The sequence below is a fragment of the Lygodium microphyllum genome, chromosome 16 (genome assembly GCF_053477565.2).
Source record: "Lygodium microphyllum isolate KBCC chromosome 16, Lygodium_microphyllum_v1.1.10, whole genome shotgun sequence".
Lineage (NCBI taxonomy): Eukaryota > Viridiplantae > Streptophyta > Polypodiopsida > Schizaeales > Lygodiaceae > Lygodium > Lygodium microphyllum.
In genome coordinates this window covers 43662736-43687896 of record NC_141150.1, presented here as the reverse complement: position 1 = coordinate 43687896, position 25161 = coordinate 43662736, and positions in this window count along the sequence as shown.

The following is a 25161-nucleotide window of genomic DNA, read 5'->3' as shown; positions in this document are numbered from 1 at the left end:
AGATTTGGATTTGAAGGAACTTAAGATACATACATGTCATTATCATGAAGCTCATGCACATTGATTCAAAAAAAAGAAGGAGGGTTTTTCATAGTGTTGAGTCCTAAGTATTCCCAAGGTAAATCAGGGAACTTTCTTATTTCATAATTATTGGCATAAGATTGACTTGCTACAACTATACGATTGGGCTACATGATCCTAATAATGCATTGATAAGCTCACTTAGTCAAGGTCATTGATTCACCCTCTCTTTGTATTATGGGATTTGTTTGAATTGAGTATAATACAAAAAATTGAATTAATTGTAGATGCTCAGCCCATCGTATCCTTCATAAATTATCTTTTGTATCATTTTCTCAATCAACATAAATGGATTAATAAATATGTATCAAACTCCAGCTGAAATAGTTGGACCATATTTGGATATCGGCATATTGAAAATTTGTAGAAGTGAAATGTTTTTCATGGTTTGAAATATTTTGTAACGTGTCCACTAGAATCCTCGAGGACACGTCTTAGCAGTCCATCGGAAAGGTTGTCTAGAAGACTCCACTCGGCACTCCCATGGAATGTTGCGGGTTTTGCCATCTAGGACTTTCCGCGTCTGCCCCGTAACGGAAGTGTCCTGGTCGTTTTCCACTTAGGATCGACTGGAATTGTTTGGTCATTTTACTAACAGCGACTAGCGTCAGACCTGATCGAACTACTTTACGCAGAAACGCCTGGTCTGAAGCGGATTCATGCTACACTTGGTTCAAGGAGAATGGGAAATGAGAGGGATGCAAGGCTCGACCTCTCTGCCAAAAGGCATAGTCCCATTCCGTTCCCCTAAAACAGCGTGAATCGGGTAATCGGTAATTCCAAGTCATCGTTCTCATTACTTGTTTCGGTGATGTTGATCATCCTTCTGTTCGTCGAATGCTTTGAGAAAAGTTCCCGGCTAACCGGGACCACCCATCCGTAGGACGAACCCATGGTCCATCCTCCGCACTTTCCTCGGCTTGTTTTAGTTATGTAATTACCTACCACATTAGTTTGACATATAACAAACAGCTTCCTTGATTAACCCTGTTAAGCACTGGTTCCTTCACGTAATCTTATCACAGAACATAACGAAAACAATGTCAAACAACTTCTTTGCTATCATTTTATCCTTTTATCTTTGAAATACAAGGGGTTCCCGCCCGTAGGCGTATTCATAATCCGCCCGAAGGCTATCCAGTAATCCACCAGGGATCACTAATCCAAGTTTCCGCCCGTAGACTAGTATGCGGGCCTCGAGATCCAATCCCGAGTCACGTTAGTCTCTTGTGCAGGACCTGGAAGGCGAGGGATTTACAGCCAGAGCCCCCCTGGCACCCAAGCGTCCTCCTGCTCCAAGCAAAACTCAACGGAGAGACCTCTCACGGCGGGTTCGGTCCACATTCCCGGCGGGGTTCACAACCTCCTTGGTTAGGGTTAGGCAGGCAGTCGGGGGTAACTGAAGCTGCCTCTCCCTTCAGGCTTCAACCTGAAGTATTTAGATATGTTTTCCTCCTTTAGTTCATTGAGCAAACAATGCAAACAGTGCTTTTCTAACGGTTACAAGCACAAACAAATTCTAATGGTCGTTGTGGCTGGCAAACTGTCAAGGAGTGACTTCCTTTCCTCCGAATGCAATCCGCATTCGTTCCGGAATCAATTGCAACTTGGCAAGATTCCGATCATTCTTGGGTTAGGGTCATACCCTACCCATACTTTAGTGTTTAGTTGTGGTAGGTTCCAGCGACCATGTCGCTTTGGTTTATAGTCTGGTCATTTGCTTCAAGGCAAATACTTAACTTTCCTTTTCCTTGGCAAATTATTCCAAAAGTGAGTAACATGATGATTAGACATCCTCCAAATCATTCCTAATTAGGTTGGCCCATGGTTCTAGAAATATGCAACTCTGTCGGAGTTTCGTCATGATCCTTAGGGTAACCTTAGATCATTTCATACATGAACATCCAATTGCTTCGACATTTTGTGAACGTGTGTAGGATCTTTAGATTCACGGTTTTTGTCTAAAGCTAGGTCGAATTATTATTGCACTAAGTTCTAGTTAGCACTTGGAATACCCTTCATTCCGACGGAGCCATACCCATGATTAGGTTACTTAGTCACTATCTTGCGACGAGGATGATCCTTCTAAAGGTAATAACTAAATCTAACGGAGAGCAATAGATACAATTCCACCAAAATGCGTAAACATGCGATTGATTGCCTCTACGTATCACATGGTTCATGATAACATTATCTTTCCTTAGTAAGGTAAAATGCTTGCCAATCTGTACGCTAACTTTCCTAGGTCCTACTAGGATTTACCAATTAATCATGCCTACTACTTGTAGTCCATACTTTCGAATACTATGCTTTGACTCCTAAATGCAGCTCTTAACGATGGCATGACGACTATGCAATACACAACGTTCTCCTAGCTACGAAGTAGATAATGAAGTTTATACAAGCTAGTGTTAATTTATTCCATCTTACAAGCTATTTGCAAGTCCATACGTTCACTTTAGTACTCTATTCTTTCCGGAAAATACCTTATGGTGTTAACCCTTTTCCTATGAAGTCATTGCGAGAAGTATGTTGCCTAATGTGCAGCACACACTTATTCCTACCATGTCTCGGATGGAAGATAATGTACTTATAAATTCCATTTCTTTGCCTAAGTTTAGACTCATTACCTTGATGATGTACCAAAAACTACATGCAACTAGCCTTCTACTCGCTCAAATTCACGACATATATCAATCTTACCTAATGTTCAAGAGATGCCTTAACACATGTATTTCTTTCCAATTTCCGTATGCATTAAAATTAAACGTAAAAATGTGCAATTTCCTTTATGAGCTAAGCGCGCCTAATCATTTCCTTATGCGGAATTAACTCAAAGAAACCTGGACTTGAGGAGTTGGGGAGATGTCCACTTGTACATTCGGAGATGAGCCTTCCGCGGTCGCACCTTGCGATCTTTTTGGGGCCATCGTAGACGTAAATCCGACTTCCGATTCGCCTTTGGGATCTACGGAGTGACGGGTCTCGGAATGCGGCCTTCCGACTTTTGCCTTTATCCTTGTAGGCGGAAGATTTCTTTACGCGATGTTGCTTGTGGCAAAAGCTTTAGGAGTCTTTCAAGAAACTCGAATCGTCACGGAATTTAATCTCGATCGGCTTGCGGCTTTAAAAATCTATCTGCGAAATCCTTGTCGATGGGTCTCGTGGGGTCTTTACGATCCTCACCTCCTCCTCTTCAAAGTTCCGGGGAGGGTATGAAAAGGACTTCTTGGCAATGTGGTGGGAAGGGCCTTTGGGACAGGTGGTGGGAAGGGGGCTTAAGGAGGCCCCCCCCTTAGAAGCTTCTAAAGAAGCTTCTGCTTCCACAGAAGCACGTGGGGGAAGGGGGGGTCGTGATCCACGTGGCGGGGCGGCCTGAGCTGGCTGTGGTCAGGGCGGCAGCGGTGGCGGTTCGTGGCGTGGCTGGCGGACCAGCAGCTGGCGGCAGCGCGGCAGCTCCCGTTTGTTGGCGGCGACCTCCACCTCCACGGCCCGTCGTCTCCTTCAGCTCTTCTCCCACAGCTCCTCCCTTTCTCTCCCTCTCTCACAGGCCTCCCCTCTCTAGCACACCCCCTTGATGGGGGGTGTTTATATAGGAATGGGGGTGGGGAAGAGGGTCTCCACCCACGTGGAGAACTTCCTCATGCAATCCCTCACTTGGCCATCCCCCCTCCACACTCCCTCTCCTCCAGCCATGCATCGGCTGGGGGAAGGGGTAATAGTAAAAAAATTTGCCTTAATTTAATTAAATTGTCCCTCCCAAGAGGGTGTTTTTGCGGGTCTTGCGGTTTTGATCTCCCGGTCTTGATTTACCAAAGCGGAGGATCCCATTTCACGCGCGCTGGTCACACATTACACTGTCAATAATTTCAATGCAAGAGATACCCTTTGCACAAGGTTTACACGGTGTGCGGAAGGTTAATATTTACGGTACGGATACGCGGAAATATTACATTCTCTCCCCCTTAGAAGAATCGAGATGTCCTCATCTCGAGATAAACTGGGGATATTGAAGATTGAGAGAGCTTTCATCCATCCAGGTAGCATCCTCTTCGGGATAATCTTTCCACTGGACGAGGCATTCTCTCAAGGTTCTAGATCTCAACTGTCTCTCCCTGACATCTAAAATCTTTTCCGGCCTTAGTTCAAGGATTCCTTGACTAGGCATTACAATTTGTTGGTCATCAAGTACATGATTTGGGTTGGGTACATACTTTTTTAAGAGACTAATATGGAATACATTGTGAACTTTTAGGTTATCAGGAAGTTGTAATTTATAAGCATTGGGTCCTAGGCATTTGAGGATTTTATACGGTCCACAGTACCTTGGACTTAGCTTCTTGCATTTACCTAGAGATAAAAAACTCTTTTTCGGCCGTACTCGAATGAAGACCATGTCGCCTTCTCCGAAGATCCGCTCTTGGCGCTTCAAATCTGCATATGCCTTTTGTCTATCTTTGGCTGCTTGTATGTCTTGTCTTATTGACCTTATTTGGTCATCCATGTCCTCCAACATTTGTCTTGAAGCTTCCACTCTCAGGGTAGGATCAGAAAAATTTAGAGGACTTCGACAATCATGACCATACAATGCCTGAAAAGGAGTCATTTGAATGCTCTGCTGATAAGAAGCATTGTAAGCAAATTCTACTAACGGCAAATATTGAATCCATCTCTTTGGCTCTCGACAGCAGTAGGCCCTAAGAATATCCTCAATGATTTGATTTACCCGCTCTGTTTGTCCATCTGTTTGGGGATGGTAGGTAGTGCTAAAACAGAGTTGAGTCCCAATAGCTTCAAAGATAGCTTTCCAGAAGTGAGAAGTGAAAAGAGAATCTCTATCGCTAATGATCCTTCTAGGTAAACCATGTAGCTTGAATATTTCTTTGATAAACACTCTTGCGATATCGGAGGCTTTATAGTTTGTCTTTACTGGAATCAGGTGTGCAACCTTAGTAAGCATGTCAACTACAACCATAATGGAGTTGTATCCTCCTTGGACTTGGGGTAAGCCCACCACAAAATCCATACTGATGAATTCCCATTTCATTTGGGGAATGTCAAGTGGTTGCAATTTTCCTGGCATCATGACATGTTCAGCCTTGATACGTTGGCAAGACAAACATTCGGTGACATATTTGAGGACGTCACCTTTGAGCCTCTCCCAATAATAGCTCTTCCTGACTGCATTAAGAGTTTTTGCATAGCCAGGATGTCCGGCGAAAGGGGAATCATGAGCTTCCCACAATATCTTCTGCTTAAGTGACTGGCTTGCTGGTATACATAGCCTTGTTCTATAGTAAATAAGTCCATTGTCAATAGAAAATTCATGATACTTTGCTTGGAACTTCGGATTCTGATCCTTGGTAGATATTTCTTTTATCATTGCTTGGTAGGCTAAGTCATGGCATGCTTCCTCTCTAGCTAATTCGAGTACTGGGTTGCTTGGCATAGATACCTTTGTAGCCAGAGATCTGGCCGTTGATGGATCCTGCAAGATTAGGGAGTTTAGGAATGCCTTGCGACTGAGTGCATCGGCAACTACATTCTCTTTCCCTGGTCGATACTTGATTTCAAAATCATATTCCTCCAATACTTCAATCCATCGACGTTGCCTCATGTTGAGCTCGTTCTGGGTAAAAATCCATTTGAGACTCTTATGATCGGTTACTAGAGTGAACTTATTTCCCAACAGGTAGTGTCTCCAAAGCTTTAGAGCATGGATGACAGCTAATAACTCCAGATCATGAGTGGCATAATTCTTTTCATGACTCTTCAATTTCCTTGAAGAATATGCTACTGGATGACCTTCCTGCATAAGAACACACCCCAATGCAAGAATGCTAGCATCAGTTACTACCTCGAACTCCTTATTGAGATCAGGAAGTCTCAGAATAGGTGCTGATACCAAACATTGCTTCAATTGATCGAAGCTATTTTGCTCGGGAGTTGACCATGTAATGGAAGTCTGCTTCTTTAGTAAGTCGGTAAGAGGTGCTGCAATCAAAGCATAGTTTTTGATAAAGACCCTATACCATCCTGTCAAGCCAAGAAAGCTACGTATCTCTTTGACAGATACTGGTATTGGCCATTCAAGCACATCTCTGACTTTGGCTGGATCTACTGATATTCCTTCTGATGATACTATGAATCCTAGATATTCAATCTGACGTTTGAAGAATGCACACTTCTTCATTTTTGCATACAGCTTATGAGACCTCATTGTCTCCAAAACAATCCGTAGTTGAGGTTCATGATCTTCTTCCTGTTTAGAATAGACTAAAATGTCGTCGAAGAAGACAAGTACGAAATCATCAAGATATGGCCTAAAAATATCCTGCATTAACCTATTGAAAGTGGCAGGTGCATTTGTAAGTCCGAATGACATAACCAAGAATTCAAAGTGCCCATATCTTGTATTGAAGGCCGTTTTTGGAATATCCTCATCCTTGATCCTGATTTGATAGTAGCCTGATCTGAGATCAATTTTGGAAAAGATCTTTGCACCTTGAAGGCGATCAAGAAGCTCATCTATTCTAGGAATAGGGTACTTGTTCTTGACTGTTGATTGATTCAACCCACGGTAATCAATACATAGTCGAAGTGTCCCATCTTTCTTTTTCTGGAATAGGACTGGAGCTCCCCATGGTGAATTGCTAGGCCGGATGTAGCCCTGATCTAACAGTTGCTTGAGTTGTTCCTTCAACTCAATAGCTTCCGGAATAGACATTCTATAAGGTCTCTTTGCAATTGGCGCAGCTCCAGGTATTAGCCTTATTTCATGATCAACTTCTCTTGGAGGTGGAAGTTCAGTTAATTCCTCAGGGAATACGTCATCATATTCTTTTAGCCAAGAGGGTCCCTCATGAGACTCTTGCTTTTGATCCAACTTGTTGAGTTTGATCAAGTAAATAGGTAATCCTTTCCTAACCCCTTTTATGATCCGCGATACCTTGGCTAGCTGGATTCTCGGCACTCCTGCCTCACCTTGAATCGTAACAAACTCTCTGTCAGAGTTTCGAAAGGAAACTTGACCCTTTCCACAGTGGATGTGGGCGTCATTGGGCTTAAGCCAATCCATCCCGAGTAGACACTCATGGATGCCTAAGTTCATGACTCTGAATTTGACTGAGGTTTTCTTTCCTCCCAAATAGAACTCCTCCTTAGCAGTTTGCCTAGCACAAGTTACCTCACGACCGTTTGCCAATTCCACAAGTAGGATAGGTGCTTCTACTGTGGCTATTCCTAATCTCTTAGCACACGCTGGTGAGATAAAGGAATGTGTACTGCCACAATCAATCAAGGTTTTGAACCCTTTACCTTGATAGTCCGACGGCGTTTGAATTACCGAGAACTGGCGATTCGGGCCCTTCCTGTGTAAAGCGGCATGGACTGTTGCTCTTTCGAATTCCGCTTCCATAGTCGGGTCTTCCTCTTCTTCCGCATTACATCTTTGCCTATTGGTAATGCAGGCAGCTCTTCCTCTACCACGGGTGGCGGCTCCCTGCCCGCGGCCAGCACCTTGACGGTGTCCCTCGCTAAGCTTGGGACAATCCCTTCTGAAGTGACCGAGTTCATTGCAGTGGAAACATCAGATGTTTCGGCCATTACCGTGAGTAGGAACAAAGCTGTTGACGTTATTTGTCCTTGCTTTCTTTCTTTGTCCCTGATTGTGGCCTTGAACTCTCTTAACCTGAGGTCTGAATGCTCCTCTGCTTGGGTTGCTATAAGTCCAGTTCTTAATACTCCTTGGTTTAGCTTGCACTTCCTGAATTATAGGTGCTGCTCGAATGAGTGCATCCTGAAGATCTGACGGTCTCATAGATTCGAGACGGGTATTTACAGGTGGATTTAAGCCTGCGCAAAATTTGGACACCTGCTGTGTCGTGTCCATTCGTGGCGCATACTTTAAGAGTGAGACAAACTTAGAGTAGTATGCGTCAAGCGTGAGTCCTAACTGTTTTAGCTCATAGAACTCATTCATTTTCTGTGTACGATATGCGGGTGGTAAATATCTCCCTTGCACGGCTTGCTTTAACTTCTCCCAGGTAACGGATCCCTCTGAAATCCCTTGATCCCTGCACCATTGTTTCCACCATAGTCTGGCTTCACCGGTGAGTTTTAATTTGGCGAGCATGGCCTGATTAGTAGGTGCAGTGCCAGCGGCTTCGAAGTAGTCCTCCATAGATTCAATCCAAATCTCAGCGTCTGACTGGACGAATCTGCCTCTCCCGTCAAACTCGGGTGGCTTAATCTGTTTGAGGAGGAACTTCTTCTCCTGGATCACAGTCGTACTTGCTGTAGGGGGTGAATTTGGAACTTGTACCTGGGGTTGCGCCTGAATAAAAGTTTTCTTAACATTATTATATGGTAATTAACATTAACTCATCTTTAGTTCAACTATTTCGTCACTCATGAAGCTACTTAACTTTTTGCAACAACCTTGATGCACAATCGGATAGTGATAAAAAGAAGTCCTTATTTATATTTATATGGCGTAGCCTCATACAACATCTCGAGTCATGATAATCCAATCATTACATTTAGTTTGGGGAAAACAACATAGTATTGGATTTGTCTACAGGAACTGTGTAATAGTAGGGTTTTGGGTCATGTATCTTTAGGAATCGATAATTCATCGGAAGTTCGGGATATCCTTTCCGCTGGAAACCATACTTCCCATGGCGGCCCAATACCTTAACTCTATCAGCTAGAATTACACGGGTTACTTCCTCATAAACATATGAGTTTAATTCAACTCTGCGACCTCGAATATGCAAAGTCAAATTCACGTGAGCTTCCACAAAAATGAACAGCTTCACGACTTTCAAATCTTCCAACCATTTGATCCTCTTCAGGTTGGTTTGTAGATAAGCGAACCGGTGGGCAGCTATGTAGTAGATTCCTGAAGACCCAGTCCATCTTCGCTCTATATATAGAGGTGATGGGTTATAAATCTGCTCCAAGATGTTCATCATTTCAATTCTCTGCCTATAATGCGGAGAATGCATCGCAGTCATGAACATGATCCGGAACACCAAAAACTTGTTCCACGCCTCGTAATTCCGCAAGACAGTATTGAAGATGAGAAAATGTTTGGACAGGAACAATTTCTTTACTTCACTTCTAATGAAATCTTATGAAAGCAATTCCATTGTAAGTCGGCTCTGATACCAACTGTAACGTGTCCACTAGAATCCTCGAGGACACGTCTTAGCAGTCCATCGGAAAGGTTGTCTAGAAGACTCCACCCGGCACTCCCATGGAATGTTGCGGGTTTTGCCATCTAGGACTTTCCGCGTCTGCCCCGTAACGGAAGTGTCCTGGCCGTTTCCCACTTAGGATCGACTGGAATTGTTTGGTCATTTTACTAACAGCGACTAGCGTCAGACCTGATCGAACTACTTTACGCATAAACGCCTGGTCTGAAGCGGATTCATGCTGCACTTGGTTCAAGGAGAATGGGAAATGAGAGGGATGCAAGGCTCGACCTCTCTGCCAAAAGGCATAGTCCCATTCCGTTCCCCTAAAACAGCGTGAATCGGGTAATCGGTAATTCCAAGTCATCGTTCTCATTACTTGTTTCGGTGATGTTGATCATCCTTCTGTTCGTCGAATGCTTTGAGAAAAGTTCCCGGCTAACCAGGACCACCCATCCGTAGGACGGACCCATGGTCCATCCTCCGCACTTTCCTCGGCTTGTTTTAGTTATGTAATTACCTACCACATTAGTTTGACATATAACAAACAGCTTCCTTGATTAACCCTGTTAAGCACTGGTTCCTTCACGTAATCTTATCACAGAACATAACGAAAACAATGTCAAATAACTTCTTTGTTATCATTTTATCCTTTTATCTTTGAAATACAAGGGGTTCCCGCCCGTAGGCGTATTCATAATCCGCCCGACAAGCATCCTCCTGCTCCAAGCAGAACTCAACGGAGAGACCTCTCACGGCAGGTTCGGTCCACATTCCCGGCGCGGTTCACAACCCCCTTGGTTAGGGTTAGGCAGGCAGTCGGGGGTAACTGAAGCTGCCTCTCCCTTCAGGCTTCAACCTGAAGTATTTAGATATGTTTTCCTCCTTTAGTTCATTGAGCAAACAATGCAAACAGTGCTTTTCTAACGGTTACAAGCACAAACAAATTCTAATGGTCGTTGTGGCTGGCAAACTGTCAAGGAGTGACTTCCTTTCCTCCGAATGCAATCCGCATTCGTTCCGGAATCAATTGCAACTTGGCAAGATTCCGATCATTCTTGGGTTAGGGTCATACCCTACCCATACTTTAGTGTTTAGTTGTGGTAGGTTCCAGCGACCATGTCGCTTTGGTTTATAGTCTGGTCATTTGCTTCAAGGAAAATACTTAACTTTCCTTTTCCTTGGCAAATTATTCCAAAAGTGAGTAACAGGATGATTAGACATCCTCCAAATCATTCCTAATTAGGTTGGCCCATGGTTCTAGAAATATGCAACTCTGTCGGAGTTTCGTCATGATCCTTAGGGTAACCTTAGATCATTTCATACATGAACATCCAATTGCTTCGACATTTTGTGAACGTGTGTAGGATCTTTAGATTCACGGTTTTTGTCTAAAGCTAGGTCGAATTATTATTGCACTAAGTTCTAGTTAGCACTTGGAATACCCTTCATTCCAACGGAGCCATACCCATGATTAGGTTACTTAGTCACTATCTTGCGACGAGGATGATCCTTCTAAAGGTAATAACTAAATCTAACGGAGAGCAATAGATACAATTCCACCAAAACGCGTAAACATGCGATTGATTGCCTCTACGTATCACATGGTTCATGATAACATTATCTTTCCTTAGTAAGGTAAAATGCTTGCCAATCTGTACGCTAACTTTCCTAGGTCCTACTAGGATTTACCAATTAATCATGCCTACTACTTGTAGTCCATACTTTCGAATACTATGCTTTGACTCCTAAATGCAGCTCTTAACGATGGCATGACGACTACGCAATACACAACGTTCTCCTAGCTACGAAGTAGATAATGAAGTTTATACAAGCTAGTGTTAATTTATTCCATCTTACAAGCTATTTGCAAGTCCATACGTTCACTTTAGTACTCTATTCTTTCCGGAAAATACCTTATGGTGTTAACCCTTTTCCTATGAAGTCATTGCGAGAAGTATGTTGCCTAATGTGCAGCACACACTTATTCCTGCCATGTCTAGGACGGAAGATAATGTACTTATAAATTCCATTTCTTTGCCTAAGTTTAGACTCATTACCTTGATGATGTACCAAAAACTACATGCAACTAGCCTTCTACTCGCTCAAATTCACGACATATATCAATCTTACCTAATGTTCAAGAGATGCCTTAACACATGTATTTCTTTCCAATTTCCGTATGCATTAAAATTAAACGTAAAAATGTGCAATTTCCTTTATGAGCTAAGCGCGCCTAATCATTTCCTTATGCGGAATTAACTCAAAGAAACCTGGACTTGAGGAGTCGGGGAGATGTCCACTTGTACATTCGGAGATGAGCCTTCCGCGGTCGCACCTTGCGATCTTTTTGGGGCCATCGTAGACGTAAATCCGACTTCCGATTCCTCTTTGGGATCTACGGAGTGACGGGTCTCGGAATGCGGCCTTCCGACTTTTGCCTTTATCCTTGTAGGCGGAAGATTTCTTTACGCGATGTTGCTTGTGGCAAAAGCTTTAGGAGTCTTTCAAGAAACTCGAATCGGCACGGAATTTAATCTCGATCGGCTTGCGGCTTTAAAAATCTATCTGCGAAATCCTTGTCGATGGGTCTCGTGGGGTCTTTACGATCCTCACCTCCTCCTCTTCAAAGTTCCGGGGAGGGTATGAAAAGGACTTCTTGGCAATGTGGTGGGAAGGGCCTTTGGGACAGGTGGTGGGAAGGGGGCTTAAGGAGGCCCCCCCCTTAGAAGCTTCTAAAGAAGCTTCTGCTTCCACAGAAGCACGTGGGGGAAGGGGGGGTCGTGATCCATGTGGCGGGGCGGCCTGAGCTGGCCGTGGTCAGGGCGGCAACGGTGGCGGTTCGTGGCGTGGCTGGCGGACCAGCAGCTGGCGGCAGCGCGGCAGCTCCCGTTCGTTGGCGGCGACCTCCACCTCCACGACCCGTCGTCTCCTTCAGCTCCTCCCTTTCTCTCCCTCTCTCACAGGCCTCCCCTCTCTAGCACACCCCCTTGATGGGGGGTGTTTATATAGGAATGGGGGTGGGGAAGAGGGTCTCCACCCACGTGGAGAACTTCCTCATGCAATCCCTCACTTGGCCATCCCCCCTCCACACTCCCTCTCCTCCAGCCATGCATCGGCTGGGGGAAGGGGTAATAGTAAAAAAATTTGCCTTAATTTAATTAAATTGTCCCTCCCAAGAGGGTGTTTTTGCGGGTCTTGCGGTTTTGATCTCCCGATCTTGATTTACCAAAGCGGAGGATCCCATTTCACGCGCGCTGGTCACACATTACACTGTCAATAATTTCAATGCAAGAGATACCCTTTGCACAAGGTTTACACGGTGTGCGGAAGGTTAATATTTACGGTACGGATACGCGGAAATATTACATATTTCCTCTCTCGGAGAGAAAGTGCTTAGGAACCTAAAGATTCCTAGAAAACCTAATAGCCTCTAATAGCATTCTAGCACTTAGTTAAGGCAATCACATTGTAATCCTTCAAGATTAGGAGCAAGTTAATCACCACACTTGGTTCAAAATGAGTAAGAGAAGAGAGGGAGCTTAACTCTACTCCTTTTTCTACTGTAAGGCAAAATCTTATCTCCATTTCCCTAAAGAGACACGTGATTGGGATCTAAGAGTGATATTTTGACAAGCCCACCCTCACCATGGATTTCCATCAATCTCTACCTTTGTGGGGATCCCATACGAAATTTATATTATCCATCATGGTTCTTAATAAGAAATTGATATATCTTATTAGTAGATGTATGCGCTAATACCAAACATCAATTAATTTTTCAATCCTACTAAGGTCTATCCAAATCTATGTGGGGAAAGTATTACTAAACAAGCAAGGATATCAAAATTGTTTCCCACAAATTATGATGGTAGGCAAATTGGGTGGATGGACTCTATGAATGATTCCTAAATTTCCATATAAGAAAATAACTTGACTTGCTCGGTCCACCCAAGCATTGATCATTTTCCATTGAGGAAAGAGGATTGCCTGCTTCCCAATTAAATTTGATTTTTCTTTTTTTTTCTAAACAAAGCATGCTAACATGCCGTTTCATATTTCAAATCAAATTCCTTAATTATTCTTTAATAGTGGGTTCATTTTATATCTCTATAAGCACAATATGAAAGCAATGAAGATAGTCCTTTCAAAACATTTGTATTATTAATTAATAATCTTTAAATTAGATTCTTGCCCATAGAGTCAAATACAAAAATCTACTCTCTTCTTTAGAATAATAATCAATCCATAATTTCCATACTCTCAATGCTCATCATATCATAATCGTACGGATTTCTTCTCCATTGTAGGACCAACTATGTAATTAACCTTTTCAACCATAGCCCTCTTGGTTACATGTTGCCATAGGAGGGAACCTTTCGTATGCAACCTTTTTATTTAGATGTTGGTCAAGTGCTCCTAGGTGAAATAAAGGTGGCTCAAATTGAGCCCCAACAATTGTACTTGGAGGAGTATAAACTACTCAATTCTACCTGTCCTCTACGCATAACCAAAAAATTTTAAGAAACTTTTGGATGTACTTTACAAATAACTTGCAACTCAAGGCAATAACCAAATAGTCATTCTTATACATTATTTGATTATTTTAATGAGAAGGAAGGTTTTCTCATTTAATATAACCATGCTTTCTAATTTAAGTGATTTTATAAAGTAAAGTAGATATTGTACTATTCATTCCTTTGATAAATCATTTATGTACTCCTAGCTAGAATTACATGCTTCTACCAATGTGTGCTCTTTATCATATACAGATAATCTTGCCTTTTCCTCGGTTCTACCTAGCATATAGGTTGGATAATATTTGTAGGCTCTTTAGGCCTCATGATTTTTAGTCATTGGATAGGTACAACCATTCCGTTTTATTTTCTAGAATATTTTTAGGTATTAATTTAGTACACTTTCATCCTTTGAGATTCAATTCCTAAGTACAAGAGTAATAAAGTATAATTTTTATGTGATTTTAAGTAGGAAATATTAGGTTGTCTTACGAGACTTTTAAAATATCAAGAATTCAAGATATGAATTAAAGAATTGAATTAATTTTCTATGCATTATTTCTAGTGCTTGATGCATATGTCTAAAAGATTGCTAACATCTTGATTTTTTTCTTTGCTCAATTAGTGACGTGCATGTGTGGGTGGTTTAATAGTGTTTTCTTTCTTTAATCATTAAAGAAAAAGCTATCAATGATGCACCTTATGTGGGTAATTCCTATGGTTCTTGATGATTAAGGTGCTTCGTCAACATGTTTATGAAACCCCATACGATATCTACTTATTTTATTAAGGTGATGTAGCTAAGATTATATTTAAGACTATTTTAAGAATTAGAGTTCTATCAATTAAAGATACAGTCAATCTATGTTATTCCATAACTTTTCATATGCAAATATATCAAGGTTTACCTAAGAATTACAATCACTGTCAGATTTCTACTTTTCTTAATGATATGGATTGTACAAATATTAAGAGTAAAACTAGCAAATTTTGTATATTAGAATTAATAGTATCATTGGCCACATTGTCCCCTACATTGAGTGTTGATGAAGACAAACCTACTACCTTCCCTACCTCATTAGATACGTTGATCCTTTTGCTAGAGGGCATGATGGATAAAAAAAATAAAAGTGGATAGGATGAGGCAAAGGATTTATGACTTAGGAGAAAAATGCTACAAGAACCTTGGTCTTCACCTTCTCACTCTCTCTCAAAAACTCTTGTATATATTATTTTTTAATTCCTTCTCATTCCTCTCTTTCTTATATCATTCTGTTAGCATGTGCCTCTCTTGCCTTCTACTCTCAATTGATCTTCCTTTTTAAGTAGGGGATGGGAATCTTGTTTATATCATGGGATTTTGAGGTGTTTGTTAGTAGTAAGAGGAGGACAAAAAGTCTAGATGTCTCGATTCCCAAATCCAAGTGTCAATAAGGGAGGGAGAGTACAAAATATCTTTAGGATACTTGCTTAAAAATTAGAGAAAGCGAAGAGGCGTCAAAGAGGGAGGGGAGGTGTGAAGTACAATCCTCTCTCTCCTCCTCTTTCTTGTTAAAATACATGGATCTAGGACATGGCTATAGAGGTTGAAAGAGGAAGAGTGAGCTCATGAGGTCATAGACATTAAGACTAACTGTCACACAAGTGAATTAGGTTCCAAGATTGAGACTTGGACTCATAAACACAATCGTGTGTGTTGACAATGACACAGACACTTTGCTGGAAGGACAAAAGTACTATGACATTGCATTAAAAAAGAGAGCAAGTACAATGCTTTATAGGGATAGATTGGGTTGCACTTTCCACCACTGTGCATATGGGATTTTTCATTTTGAGCCCACACTGCTCCATACAAAGAGGCTAAGTTGGGTGTGATTGCCAATATCTCAACACCCCTCCTCAATCACAACTAGAAAAGTACAAAGTGTGTAGAGGCTTTAGTGAGAAACCACATGTGTAACGCGTCCACCTATTCGCTCGTAGGACACGTCTTAGCAGCCCATCGAGAAGAGAGTCTAGAAAGTGCCGCTCGACACTCCCATGGAATGTCATGTGGTTTGTGATCTAGGTCTTCCCAAGTCTGCCATGAAGCGGAAGCATTCTGGCCGTTCCCACTTAGGACCCGACCTGAATCAGGGTTTCCCTAGTGGTCAAATTCTTAGAATGGTAGCTAGCGTCAGGCGAACTACTTTACACAGAAACGTCAAGGTCGAAGCGGATCCATGTTGTACTTGGTTGAAGGAGAATGGGAAACGAGAGGGATGCAAAGCTTGACCTCTCTGCCCATAAGGCATAGTCCCATTCCGTTCCCCTAAAACAGCATAAATCGGGACTCTAGTACTTTAGATTCTAGGTCATCGTTCCTTGCTGTCAATTTCCTTCAAGAAAAGTTCCTAGCCAACCGGGACCACCCTTCCATAGGACGGACCCATGGCCACATCCACCCATTTTCCTCAAGGTTGCTTTAGTTGTCTAATTATCTACCACATTTAGTTGGACATGCATAAAACATCTTCCTTTATTAGCCAATTAGTCACCGGTTCCTTCATGTAATCTTAGCACTTGACATAGAAAAAAATTGTCAAACAAGTTCATTTTCAACAATTTATCTTATTAATCAGTCTCTGGAATACATCATAATAATCCAGCCCGAAGGCTATTCCATAATCCCCGCCCGAAAGAAATCCATAATCCGCCCAAAGGCAATCGAGCAATCCTCAGGGATTTCTATTCTAAGTTTCTGCCCATAGATTAGTATGCGGGCCTCAAGATCCAATCTCGAGTCACGTCGGCCTCTTGTGCACAACCCGGAAAGCAAGGGATTTACGGCCAGAGCCCCCCTAGCACCCAAGCATCCTCCTGCTCCAAGTAGCACCCACGAAGAGACCTCTCGCGACAGGTTCGGTCCGTACCTTGCGCGGCTAACAACCCCCTTGGTTAGGGTCAGGCAGACAGTCGGGAGTAACTGATGCTGCCTCTCCCTCTAGGCCTTCAACTTGAAGCATTAATTATTTTCCAGCATTAGATTCCTTGAGCAAAGAGTACAAACACTGCTCCTAACTGTACAAACACAATCAATCTAGTGGTGGTTTATTTGGCAAAATGCTAAGGTGTGAATCCTTCTCTCCGAATGCATCCAGCATTCGATCTGAGATCAACTACGACCTGGAAAGATCCCCAAGGGTTTGTTTGTTTACCCTTTTATACTTGGGTTAGGGTTTATACCCTGTTAACCCAATTAACAAACACCTTAGGTTCCTTAAATTAAGACAATAAATCCTGGGCAACCTCATCGGCCAACTTGATTGGTCGATTTCTTGCTAGATGATACACAACTTCCCTAACTTGGCAAATCAATGCAAGGAAGGGTGATGTAGCAAGATGTCTACTTATCCTCTTGCAAATTAGACTTGCACTAGAACTTGCCAACCTTGTTCCAAGGAGTTGCAAATCTATCTTGTGATTTAAACACAAGCCATGCGACTTTGCAACTTGTGCACAAGTGTCGCACTTAACTTGTGGGATCATTTCTCCCATCAAACGGCGTTTCTTGGTCAAGAAATATGTTTGGTCAAGATGTAGGGTTTGGGAGTCCTCTTGACCCAACCCAACCCTAACCTTACTAGGCCAATAACGTTTGGCCCTAGGGTTTCTAAACTCAATGGAAGTCTAGTATTTGACCAAATGATCCTTAGGGTAAATCCCTAGATCGTTGTTGCATGGGCGTTTATCTAACCCTAACGTTCCGTGAATGTGGGTAGGACCTTTGGGATCGAAAGTCTTGACTTGGCATCCCAAGTGCGATACTAGGCAGAATTTTTAAAGTGACTAAACCCTTGATAGCACTTTGAGGTGTTCCTTGTACTAACTAGTTATGCTTTTAAGAATCCCTTGAGGGTTATACCCTTAAAAGTGATCTATCTAAAACAATCTAATTGTCTTGCGATAAGAGTGATCTTTACTTAGAAGAGATGCAAATACTTTTCCTAAGTGATGCAAATAAATAAATTCAAGATGCAACATTCCATGCAAGTATGTGAATTATAGACTTTTCCTTCTATGCAACTATAGGGTTTGCAAAGACCATTTCTTTTCTTTGCTTAATCTATAATGATAGACAATTCACGGCTAACTCATATAAAAACCTACGTTGAGTTTCAACAAGAATTATATCTATAAACCCTTTGTCCAATGCATTGAATTCATGATTTAATATGAAATGCATCTTTTCTAAAACAACTTTGATAAAGAAGTTCATGCATGACGAATGTCATAAGACTATCGTTGACTTAATCCATTCTACGACACTTAATCCGACTTGAAATGCAAGCATCTTATCATGAAATAGGCAAGTTCATGGTTTCATTTCCATGCAATGCAACTACTTGAACAACATCCAATGGATGACAATGATTATCTCATATGAATCCACAAGTAGAAAATTATTACCTAAATGCCTTATGCACTTTTCTTTTTTGCGGCCCTTCAAGGATGCATTTAAACGATTCCATCTTTTTTTAACCAACACAATATGCGCTTAGGATTTGCAACTTGGAAGTGCAAGAAAACCCAAATGCATGACATGCACTAACTCTTGTAAATCGTCCAAGGAGATAAATTACCCAAATGTATTTCAACTTGACTACATGAATTAGAGACATGCATAAATGCATTCTTCCCATGAAAATTAAATGTGCCTAATGCATTCCTTTTATGCGAAATTAATCTTTTAAGAACTTGGGTATTGGGGTTCGAGGTATTGTCCACACGTGTGCTTGGGGTAGAAACTCCCGCGTAAGCGCCTCTCGCCATTTTCTTGGGAGCCATTGATGAGTCGAATTTTGGTTCAGGAACTCATCTTTGGCTCTTTCGCGTATCAAATCCCTTTCTTCCCAAGATCTTCCTTCTGCATAGGACATGGCCTTTACGGAATGGGGTTTTAAGACAAACCCGCAATGGTGAGGATAAACAAGGCTTATAGAAGCCTTGTTTTAGAAGTTGTTGAGATATCGAGCTCCACTCGTGATATGCCAGGGTGACCGTTGTGCATTTATGTCACCGACTTGTCAGTCAGATGCGGTTGGTACACCGCCTATGAATAATAGCTAGATGATAGCTATCCTTATCTACTCTAGTTCGTGGCTCAGTTAGTATGCCACCTTAGTTAGTTGAGTTTGGTTTGAGACCCATATATAGGGTTCTTCTATTTCTATATACTAGAGTTCTTTTGGCTTCCACAACTAAGAAGAGAAAAACTGTTTTCAGCCTCCACCTCTATATGTATTCCCCCATTGTGCAAGCAAGAGAGCTACAAGTGAGACTCCTTCCTTCTCTCCCACAATCTTGACATGGTATCAGAGCCTTGTTCGTGGTAAGGAGCTCAAGAAAGCAAGCCAAGCTCGCGGTGTTCTGGTAAGAGGAGCAGTGTTGCTTTCATTTTTTGTTTTGGGAGCAGATCTCTGCAGGTAGCACAGCCGAAAATTGCAAGAGTGCATTGTCTTAGGTTGAGACACCCTTCGTGGTGAACTAAGAGGGCAGTTTTGGGGCCTGATTTGAGGCCATTTCGGGGCCTGTTTTGGAGGCGGAAGTTTTCTGCATGCACTCAGGAAAAGACCCTATTTTATGCTGTGCGACCACTGTTCTACAGGTCGGTGAAAAGTTACTGTAGAAATTTCATCGTATGCTTGTGCGTAGAGACATTGGGAGTTACAGAATCATCCTTGTTGCCTGTTGATGCAAAATCGTCACTTAGAAGTGAGTGTGTGGTCAAATATCACTTTCGTCAGTTTTGCAGATTTGCCCTTGTGAGGCTGAAGTTGTGTTCTTTGCAGTGACAGAATTTTTTGCAGTGTTCTGTAATGGCGTCTGATTCTCTTTCACAGATTGTCACTGAAAAGCTTGACAAGAACAACTTCCAAGCATGGAAGTTTAGAATGACGAATTTTCTTATGGGAAAAGGATATTGGGAATTTGTTGCAGGAAATGAAGAAGAACCAGTTCTTCCTGATGTTCGCAATCAACAGCAAATGCAGGCATTTAAAGCATGGAATGAGAGAGCCAGGAAAGTTATGTACTGGTTGTCTATCAGTATTTCAGACTCTATGATTGTGCATATTCAGGATGCAAGTATGCCAAAGGAGACATGGGATACTTTGTCAAAAATGTATAGCACAAATACGCAAGCCAGGAAAATGCAGCTCAAGCAAGAGTTGCATAATGTGCAAAGAGAAAGTATGAGCATCAATGACTACCACATGAAGGTGAAGAAGATTGCAGATGCACTTGCTTCCATTGGGTCCCTAGTGGAAAATGATGATTTAGTTTCTGTGACCTTGAATGGTCTAGGAAAGGAGTATGCACAGTTCCGAACATCCATTTCTGTCCATGAAAGATTTCCTAATTTTGAGGAGTTTATTGCTCTTCTAATTTCTGAGGAGCAGAGAAATGGTGGTGCATCTTCTTCAGGAGGAACTTCAAAAGAAGCTGTCTTCTACTCAAATGTTGGAAGAGGTAGAGGCAGAGGTAGAGGAGGCCGATCTGGAGGCCGTGGTAGAAATCAGAATATGCAGCAAACTCAAGAAAACCAGTCCTATAGAGGAGGACGTGGTAACTCTAGAGGCAGGGGGAGCCAAAGAGGTCGTGGTGGATGGCAAAGAGGCCAAAATGCAAACAACAATGTTGAATGCTACTACTGTGGTAAAATGGGTCATATGGCTAAGGACTGCTATAAAAAGCAGAATGATATCATGAATGGTAAATTGCAACAAGGAAATTATGCATCTTCTAGTAGACAGGGTGATGGCAGAAATGAGCATTTGTTTATGGTGCAGCACATGAACAATTCTGTGACAAGTGCAGAAGAAAGCAACGATGTATGGTATGTTGACTCAGGTGCATCAAACCACATGACAGGTCATGCAGAATAGATGGAGGATGCAAGGAAAATGGAAAAACCAGGATTTCTGGAGACTGGTGATGATACTGCACATCCTATTGTGCAGATTGGAAAAATTCCTTTGTCTATGCAGGATGGGAAAAAGAAATACCTGTCCGATGTATTTCATGTCCCGAATATCACTAAGAATCTAGTTTCTGTTGGTCAAATGGTTGAACAGGGCTTGCAAGTAAGATTTAATCCTCATGGATGCTTTGTTGAGGATATGAAAAATAAAGGTCACTTGATAGCAAAAGGAAAGAAGAAGGGCAGAATGTTTACGTTGGATGCAGACATGTCTGAATTGAGTGCAGCAATGTTTGCACATGGGACCGATGTAGTTGCAGATATTGATATCTGGCATAAACACATTGGTCATGTTAATGTACATCAACTTAAATCAATGCAGGCCCAAAATATTGTTGCAGGATTGCCTAAATTCAAGGTTGCAGAAATGCATAAGATATGTGAAGCTTGTCAGTTTGGAAAACAGGCAAGGAAACCATTTCCTAGACATGTTCAAGAGAGTAAGAAGCCATTGGAATTAATCCACTCTGATGTGTGGACTACTAAAGCTGCATCTCTTGGAGGCTACCATTATTTTGTTACTTTTATTGATGACTATAGCAGAAAAGTTTGGGTGTATTTTATGAAAAAGAAAAGTGAAGTTTTTGGGCATTTCAAAACTCTTAAAGCTATGGTTGAAAAAGAAACAGGCCTGCAAATAAAATGCCTAAGGTCAGATGGAGGGGGAGAGTACCTCTCAAATGAGTTTGCAAGGTTCCTACAGGAGCATGGCATAAAGCAGCAATATTCATGCAGTCATACCCCACAACAAAACGGAATTGCAGAAAGAAAAAACAGGCATATTGGAGAGGTATCTCGTGCCATGCTCAATGAAAAAGACTTGCCAGATTTTTATTGGGTTGAAGCAGTTGCTACAGCAATCTACATAATGAATAGGACTCCCATACAACAATACATGGAATGACTCCAGGGGAGAGGTATACTGGTAGGAAACAAGATATTTCTCATTTGAAGATTTTTTGTTGCATTGCCTATGTCCATGTGCCAGATGAGTTGAGATCCAAGTTGGACCCAAAAGCTGAGAAGTGCATCTTTATTGGTTACTCTCTGCAGAAGAAAGGGTATAGATGTTATAACCCTTCTACTCGTAAGTTTACAGTGAGCAGAGATGTTGTTTTTTATGAGATGAGTAGCTGGTATAAACCAGTAAATGTGATTGATGATGTAGATGCACAAAATGGTAATGCTGCACAGAATTCACAGCAGCAGTCACAAAATATTAGTGGACCTAGAGCGTCCTCTAGTAGTGGTTCACATTCTTCGCCATGGACAGGCAGATTGAGATCAAGAGAATCTTCTCAAAGCAATGCAGATAGTGGTATTCAGGTGTCACAAAAAGGAAAAGAGCAGGTAGATCAGCCCATGTTTGATGTGAATGCAGGTCATTCTTATGTGGATGGTGAATCCAGTGGCTCAGAACAGAGCATTGATGATGAGTTGGGTATTCCTTCTATTGTTACACCTAGATTAAGAAAGACTAGGGATGTTTTGAGAGCACCTAGGAGTGAACCTACTTTGCGCAGGTCTACCAGAGCTAGGTATCCTGTGGATAGGCTGAAATATGATGGATTTACAGCCATTCACTACGCATATATGGTCAAAGTGATACAGGAACCAGAACCCACTTCTTTTGAGCAAGCCATGGGAAAAGAAAAATGGAAGAAAGCCATGGATGAAGAAATGGATGCCTTGGAAGCAAATGCTACATGGGAATTGGTACCTTTGCCTAAAGGTAAGAATGCAATTGGCTGTAAGTGGGTTTATAAGGTGAAGCACAATGCAGATGGTTCTGTGAACAGATACAAGGCAAGATTAGTAGTCAAGGGGTATGCACAAACATATGGCATTGACTATGAAGAAACATTCAGTCCGGTTGCAAGGATGGCAACCGTAAGAGCAGTCATTGCTATGGCTGCATCAAAGGAATGGTCTTTACATCAGATGGATGTAAAGAATGCCTTCTTGCATGGTGATTTGCAAGAAGAGGTGTATATGGAGCAGCCACCAGGTTATGTGCATGCTGTTCATCCTGAGTTTGTTTGCAGGTTAAAGAAAGCCTTGTATGGCTTGAAGCAAGCGCCTAGAGCATGGTCTGACAAGATAGGATAGTATCTTGTCACTATTGGCTTTCAGATTTCCAAGGCAGATTTCTCACTTTATGTGAGAAAAATAGAGAAATGTATTATGCTACTTGTCATTTATGTTGATGATTTGATTATGACATGTGACAGTGATGAAGATATCCTTCATGTGAAAATGCTATTGAAGTAGAAGTTTGAGATGAAGGATTTGGGAGAGCTGCGTTATTTCTTGGGCACTGAGGTGATTAGATCACCAAGTGGGATACAGCTCTTGCAGAGGCACTATGGATTGGACATGCTGTCCAAATATGGGATGACAGGCTGTAAGCCTATTTCAGTTCCTTTGGAGAAGAATGTGAAGCTGAGCGCAGATGCAGGTGAACTTCTGGAAGACCCTACTATGTACAGACGCATAGTAGGAAGTTTGATTTATATGACTATTACCAGGCTAGATTTGAGCTATGTTATTGGATTGGTAAGTCAATTTATGCAGGCTCCAAGGAAACCGCATTTGGATGCGGCTAGACGCATACTCAAGTATGTGAAGTCCACATTGCAGTATGGACTGTTTTATGAGACTGGGGTTCAGATACAGTTGCATGGATACACTGATGCTGATTGGGCTGGTAGTATTTCTGATAGACGATCTACTAGTGGATATATGTTCTCTTGTGGGAGTGTTGAAGTCACTTAGAGCAGCAAGAAACAACCTACAGTTGGCTTTTCGAGCACAGAGGCTGAGTACAGGGGTGCAACAATGGCTGCATGTGAGGTAGCTTGGTTGCATAAGCTACTTTATGATATGTCAGCCTACAGATGGGCCAGTTGTCATTTATTGTGATAACATGAGTAGTATACACTTGGCAAATAACCTAGTCTATCATGCTAGAACAAAGCACATTGAGGTGCATTATCACTATGTGCGGGAGAGGGTTTTACTAGGTCTTATTGATCTAGTTTATGTTAGCACAGAGGATCAGGTAGCTGACATATTTACGAAGGCATTGGGCGCAGAGAAGCTGCACAAGTTCAAAGACCTGCTTGGTGTGTGGAGGCAGCAATAGTGCTGCAACACACGGCAGGAGGCGGCGTGTGGTGGCAGCTCCCTGGCATGGCTTCTCCACTTAACTCACTCCCTCTCACACTCCTCTCCCCTACCATGCATCGGTTGAGGGGAGGGGGGTTATTAATTTAAAAAAATTTCCATAACTTTAACCATTATCCATTTGCCCATTTTTTCAAGAAGGGTGTTCTCGTGTGGCTTGCGGGTTTTAGCCTCAACCTTATTTACACAACGCGGTTGGGGTTTATTATCGCACACGCGGGGTAAGGACTTAGCCACTAATATTATTCCATTGCAGGAGATGACTTAGCACTGCTTTTGTGCGGGGCATGTAGTGGTCAAAATTCTTTAATATTTCGTTCGGAAACATTACATTCTCTCCCTCTTAGAGGAATGGAGATGTCCTCATCTCGAGAAGAACTGGGGGTATTGTTGGCTGAGAGTACTTTCATCCATCCAAGTGGCATCCTCTTTAGGATAATCTTTCCACTAGACAAGATATTCTCTCAAGGTTCTAGATCTCAAATGCCTCTCCCTAATATCTAAGATCCTGTCAGGCCATAGCTCAAGGACTCCTTGGCTAGGCATTACAACTTGTTGATCATCAAGCACATGACTAGGGTTAGGTACATACTTCTTCAGTAGACTGAAATGGAATACATTATGAAATTTTAGGTTCTCAGGGAGTTGTAATTTGTAAGCATTAGGCCCTATGCACTTGACAATCTTGTAAGGTCCACAATACCTTGGACTTAGCTTCTTGCATTCACCTAAGGATAGGGAACTCTTCTTTGGGCGTACACGAATGAAGACCATATCTCCTTCAATGAAGGATCTGTCTTGACGTTTTAGGTCCGTGTAAGCCTTTTTTCTATCCTTGGTGGCTTGGATGTCCTATCTTATTGACTTGATATGGTCATCCATATCTTCCAGCATCTGCTTTGAAGCTTTAACCCTTAAGGTTGGATCTGAGAAGTTTAAAGGACTTCGACAATCGTGCCCATACAATGCTTGAAAAGGGGTCATCTGAATGCTTTGTTGGTAGGAAGCATTGTAGGCAAACTCAACCAGTGGTTGGCAAATATTGAATCCACTTTTTTGGTTCACGGCCGCAGTGTGCCCTTAGCATATCCTCAATGACTTGGTTGAGTCCCTTCATTTGACCATCCGTTTGGGGATGATAAGCTGTATTGAAATAGAG